This window comes from Leptonychotes weddellii, chromosome 5 (assembly GCF_054177405.1).
Source record: "Leptonychotes weddellii isolate Sample4059 chromosome 5, ASM5417740v2, whole genome shotgun sequence".
Classification (NCBI taxonomy): Eukaryota; Metazoa; Chordata; class Mammalia; order Carnivora; family Phocidae; genus Leptonychotes; species Leptonychotes weddellii.
This window is the reverse complement of record NC_138373.1, coordinates 54,006,274-54,012,292: the sequence shown is the minus strand read 5'-3', so window position 1 is coordinate 54,012,292 and position 6,019 is coordinate 54,006,274. Positions and strand designations below refer to the sequence as shown.

Below are 6,019 nucleotides of genomic sequence, written 5' to 3'. Positions count from 1 at the left end.
TTGTACTTTTTCTAGGATACTGAATCTTTAGGGTGACTCTGGAAGTAAAGATAATAATAATACAAGGCATTATAAAACAAGATATCAAGATAGAAAGATCAGCCTAGGTACTATAAAATGGAGTGTCAGATTCTAAATCTAGGGTTTTGGAAAAAGTCAAGGTAATTTACAGCGTTAATAGTAGGTGTAAACCGTTGCTTAAGCCTATAACATCTGGAAGGGTATGAAGATACTATACCTTATGGGAAAGAAAAAGTCTTATTATGTAATCCAATACAAATACATAAACACGCACACTGAAAGGTCATCAGGGAAACGTTGGGTAATCTGTTTCTTCTGTCTGTTCTCTCTGTCCAGGCTCTCACCCTATCCCAATCCCAGTCAATTGATCCCTTTGGTGTTCTCCTCAGTAAGGCTGACAGGGCAGCATCTGTGCTTTGGAAGAGGATTGTAGGCCCCTCCGAGAAGGGAAAACATCCACCAGACCAACTCTTTTCTCTTTCCTGGTTGATACTGATCACCTTTATAATGTCAATGCAGAGGGCTGTTACATTCTGCTTCTTTTTAAAAAAAAAAAAAAAAGCTTTTTTTTTAAAGATTTTATTTATTTTATTTCAGAGAGAGAGCACGAGCAGGGGGAGCGGCAGAGGGAGAAGGAGAAGCAGATTCCTGCTGAGCAGGGAGCCCGATGTGGGACTTGGTCCCAGGACCCAGGGATCATGACCTGAGCCGAAGGCAGACGCTTAACGACTGAGCCACCCAGGCGCCCCTCTTTTCTCCACTTTAAAGACCCCTCCCATGATGGAAGATGGGGAGTAAAAAGGGGGTTGATGGGAGAAGAAAAGCCTACCTGGCACACGGTCTTAATGACAATTAATGGAGACTGGAATCTGGTAAGCCCTGGCCTTGCTGTTGCTGGCTTTCACATTACATTTGCTTGCTCTCCCTAGTATACAAGTAATTTCCATTCAAGTTGACTCAGTCCCAAACAGGAAAGGAAGAATAGATTACATTATGTTAAAGCTTATAGTCCTGAATGACACAGGAGCTATTGCAAATGCATTGAAAAATTTCTGGGTTTAGAAGACAAGTCCAGTTGTAAAGTTTCTATAGTTTTGTGTATATTGGTGAATAAGGACAATTGAATACATTTGCCTTTGTTTGATGGGATTTGTGTTTAATTTAGTGACATTTCAATTATAGTAGTTTATAAAATCAGGAGTTTATGTTTAAAATGGGGGAATTTCACACAAAGCCAAATAGTAAAAATATAATCCTAAAGTTCCCAATGTTTTCAAAATCTATCACTGACAAAAAAACAAATGTAATGATACTGATTTTAGCCTTAAAGATTTTATTTATTTATTTATTTATTTGAGAGAGAGGTGGGGAGGAGTGGAGGGAGAGGGAGAGAGAGTCCTAAGCAGACTCGGAGCTGAGCACACAGCCCAATGCAGGGCTCGATCCCACAACCCTGAGATCACACCCTGAGCCAAAAACCAAGAGTCAGATGCTTAGCCAACTGAGCCACCCAGGCACGCCTGATTTTAGTTTTACATGGAAAATTTAGAGAAGAGGGACACAAGCTTGTCAATGTGGTAAAGATAAATTTTCTTTAATAAAAGAAGCTTTCCAACTCAAATGATACTATGTGGCCAAAGTCATTTTTACAGAAATAATGCCATCTCTGATAGTATTTAGCCTTTTAAGCCTAAGATTTATGTGTACTAATTAGACTTAATATGATTTCATTGTTGGCTCTAATTGTGTAGTTAATTATATTTCATTATTAGCACTCCTGACAACAAATCCATTTCAGATTTCTTATCATCTTCTCATCATCACAAAGTCCTGCCAACTCCACCTCCGAAGTATTTATTTCCACCACCAACACCACCCCCATTGCCATCCCTCACTCATACTGTCGGCATTAGCTCCTAATTGGTCTCCTGCTCTCTTCACTCTGCTCCCTCTCTCATCTGTTCTCCACATTGCAGACAGAAGGAGTGTTCGCAGATGCACACGTGTGAGGAGGAAGACCAACTCCTCATATGGCCGGCAAGGCCCATATGATCTGGTCCTTACCTACCTCCTGGGTCTCATCTGGCACAGGCTACTGCTGATCCTGTGTCTTTGAGAACCTCATACGGGGCTCCAGCCATAGAACCCTACATGCATTTAGGACCCTCTGTCCTCCCCCCTCCCCTCTTTACCTGATTAACTCCAAGTGCCTTTCAGGTCTCAGCTCAAGGGCCACTTCCTCTAAGAAGCCTGCCCTGATCCTTCCCTGACCAGCTCAAACACCTATCTACGGATTATGACTAGCACTATGTAACTATCTTTCTTAGCTCTTGTGACGGTCCTACTACTTTATTGGCTTGGTGATCATTTGATTAATGTCTCTCTCCCCTACTTGACTAGAAGTGAAATGAAGACAGGAATCATGTCTGTATTTGTTCACTTCAGGGCCTAGAAAAGTACCCAGCGCATAATTGGCACCCAATAAGTGTACATTGTATGAATAACTATGAAAATAGCCAAAAAATAAACATAAGTACATTTAGCATATGGATTGAAATGTGTAGATGCAAAATTATTATTCCATGAGTCTGACTATTTTAACAATTAAAAGAAAAAATAACAAAACTCAGTTTAGGTTTTTATTGTTTATTGGGAGATATTAAATTACTCAAAGGGTTGTTTTACTAAAATGTTTAGTTTTTCATGCCATTCATCAATATTAAGTAACCAAAATATGCATGTCAACCTCAAATTCCTATGACATCCTTTCTACCTTCCAAAGTTAAAAAATTTATTCACTCATGCTTTTGAAAAATTAAAATGATTTTCAATTTTGGCTTTGACCTGAGTTCTCCAGCTTTTTTAAAAATAAAGAAAATACTACAGGGGCGCTGGGTGGCTCAGTTGTTAAGTGTCTGCCTTTGGCTCAGGCCATGGTCCCAGCGTCCTGTGATCAAGCCCCGCATCGGGCTCCCTGCTCTGTGGGAAGCCTGCTTCTCCCTCTCCCACTCCCCCTGCTTGTGTTCCCTCTCTCACTGTGTCTCTCTCTGTCAAATAAATAAATAAAATCTTTTAAAAAAATAAAGAAAATACTACAAAAACCTAAAAATGGAAAGTGTTACTGGTGGTAAGTATAGTAAGAAGAACAGCAACAATTTCAGAAAACTAGGAGTACTGTGCTCTATTTTAAGGTGTCTAGGTGGTTGCTCATAATTTATGTTACTACTTCAATAAATATTGCTGTTTGTGAATTTTTCCTTGCCTGGACCTCATGCAGGTTTAAATGTGTTTAAAGATTTGGGTAGTTAACTTTTATGGTCAGGAACCTTTGATTCCAAATTTATAATCTGGTGCTTTATGTGAAATAGACATGTGCAAATAGTCTGGAAGAAAAAATTCCATTACCGCATTGAACAGAAACAGAATTAACTCCTTAATTTTCTGTGCAGTCTTTGAGGGAATTCCCCCCCTGACCCCCAGTGTACTATTTAATTTGTAATAGCTTGACTACTTAAATAGAAATATTTTACCTGAGTCAGACATTAGCAGTTAGATACTTTGGTAATGTAAGAAGATACTTTAAAAACAAATCATGCTAATGATTTAAGAGCACTTTGTGTTTCTTGTTCATGGCTTATCCATATCATCTGAAAATAGTTCCTGGCATAAAAATGCATTTAATATTTGTGGAGTGATAAAGTGTATATGTAAGGCTAACTTTAAAAGCTTGATTAATATATAAAATATGAATCTTTCAGTTTGGGAAATTAATTAACTCGGCTCATCTTAATGGCTTTGCAATAAGTGGACTGGTGGGTCTCATGCTTTAGAGAAAATAGAGGTATATTTCATTTGTAAATAGGAGAAATCCTTTTCAGTGAGTTTTTAACGTGTAAAAGAGGCTGCGGGCCAGAATGACATATTCATAATTACTGTGATTTAATTCATATTCAGTTTATTCAAGCCTGCAAATTCAACTTACAGATATTGATGTTTTATTTATAAATCTAATACTTGTGTGTTAAAATACAAAATGATGACTTTCATTTTTCTTTGATTTCTAAGAGATCATAAATCTGACAGTTTAATTTCTCATAATCTTTTATTTATTTTTTAAACACCATGGGTACAAAAAATGGTAAGTATAGTAAGTACCACCATATAATATATATATACTGAAGCCCACCCACCACTGGCTTAAGAAATAAAGTATTACAGATACTTTTGAAGTTCAAAAACTACTTCTTCTGAAGTCTATTTCTACCCCCCACACCACTACCATTCTGAATTTTATTCTATAAATATTTACTACAGATAATATCGTATATTGTTTTGTTTACTTTGAAATATAATAAGTAGTATGTCAAAGGTTGGGCTCTCCAGAAGCAGATGCTGACATTGAGTTTGGAATATTTCTGTGGCTTGTTTTTTCACTCTTTTTTAAAACATGGAACTGTTTGCTATATAGAAGTTTTATTTTTTTTACACTTTTTAAAAAAATCCAGGGTAGTTAACATAGAGTGTTATATTCATTTCAAGTGCACGATATAGTGGTTCAACAACTCTGTACATTACTCAGTGCTCATCATAAGTGTGCTCTTTAATCAGCTTCACCTATTTCACCCATTCCCCCAACCATCTCCACTCTGGTGACCATGTGATTGTTCTCTATGGTTAGGAGTCTGTTTTTTTGGTTTGCCTCTTTTTTTTATTTGTTTTGTTCTTAAATTCCACATATGAGTGAAATCATGTGGTATTTGTCTTTCTCTCACTGAGTTATTTCACTTACTATTAAACCCTCTAGATCCATCCATGTTGTTGCAAATGGCAGAATTTCATTCTTGTTTGTGACTTAGTAATAATCCCATTGTATATATCTACACCCATCTTCTTTATCCATCCACCTATCGAAGGAGGCTTGGGCTGCTTCCATAATTTGGCTGTTGTAAATAATGCCACAATAAACGTAGGGGTGCATATATCTTTTTGAATTAGTGTCTTTGTATTCTTTGGGTAAATACCCAGTAGTAGGATTACTGGATCATATGGTAATTCTATTTTTAACTTTTTGAGGAATCTTTTACTGTTTTCCACAGCAGCTGCACCAGTTTGCATTCCCACCAACAGTGTACAAGGGTGCCTTTTTCTCCACATCCTTGCCAACACTTATTGTTTCTTGTGTTTTTTTTATTTTAGCCATTCTGACAGGTATGAGGTAATATCTCATTGTGGTTTTGATTTGAATTTTCCTAATGATGAGTGATGGTAAGCATCTTTTCATGTGTCTGTTGGCCATCTGTATGTCTTTTTTGGAAAAAATGTCTGTTCATGTCTTCTGTCCACTTTTTAATTGAATTATTTGGGGTTTTTTTTTGGTGTTGAGTTATATCAGTTCTTTATAGATTTTGGATATTAACCCTTTATTGGATATGTCATTTGCAAGTATCTTCTCCCATTCAGTAGGTTGTCTTTTAGTTTTGTCAATTGCTTCCTTCCTGTGCAGAAGCTTTTTATTTTGATATAATCCCAATAGTTTATTTTTCCTTTTATTTCCCTTGCCTCAGGAGACATATCTAGAAAAATGTTGCTACAGCTCATGTCAGAGAAGTTACTGCCTATGCTCTCTTTCAGGATTTTAATGGTTTCAGGTTTCACATTTAGGTCTTTAATCCATTTGAGTTTATTTTTGTGTATGGTGTAAGAAAGTAGTCCATTCTTTTACATGTAACTGTCCAGTTTTTCCAGCACCATTTGTGGAAGAGACTGTCTTTTTCCCAGGCAAGACTGACATTCTTGCCTCCCTTGTTGAAGATTAATTGACCATATAATTGTGGGTTTATTTCTGGACCCTATTCTGTTCCATTGATCTATGTGTCTATTTTTGTGCCACTATCATAGTGTTTTGATTACTATAGTATATTTTGTAGTATATTTTGATATCTGGGATTATAATATCTCCAGTTTTGTTCTTCTTTTTTCAAGATTGCTTTGGCTATTC

The 6,019-nt window shown here is 36.7% G+C and overlaps 1 long non-coding RNA gene across 1 annotated transcript in view; it reads left to right on the top strand.

Annotated features, from left to right (window-relative positions):
* The first annotated feature begins 616 nt into the window (after positions 1-616).
* LOC145721410 (uncharacterized) overlaps positions 617-6,019 on the top strand; it is a 29,911-nt gene continuing 24,508 nt past the window's right edge. The window contains exon 1 of the long non-coding RNA XR_014145083.1: positions 617-893. This is a non-coding gene — a long non-coding RNA (uncharacterized LOC145721410). The remainder of the gene's footprint in view (positions 894-6,019) is intronic.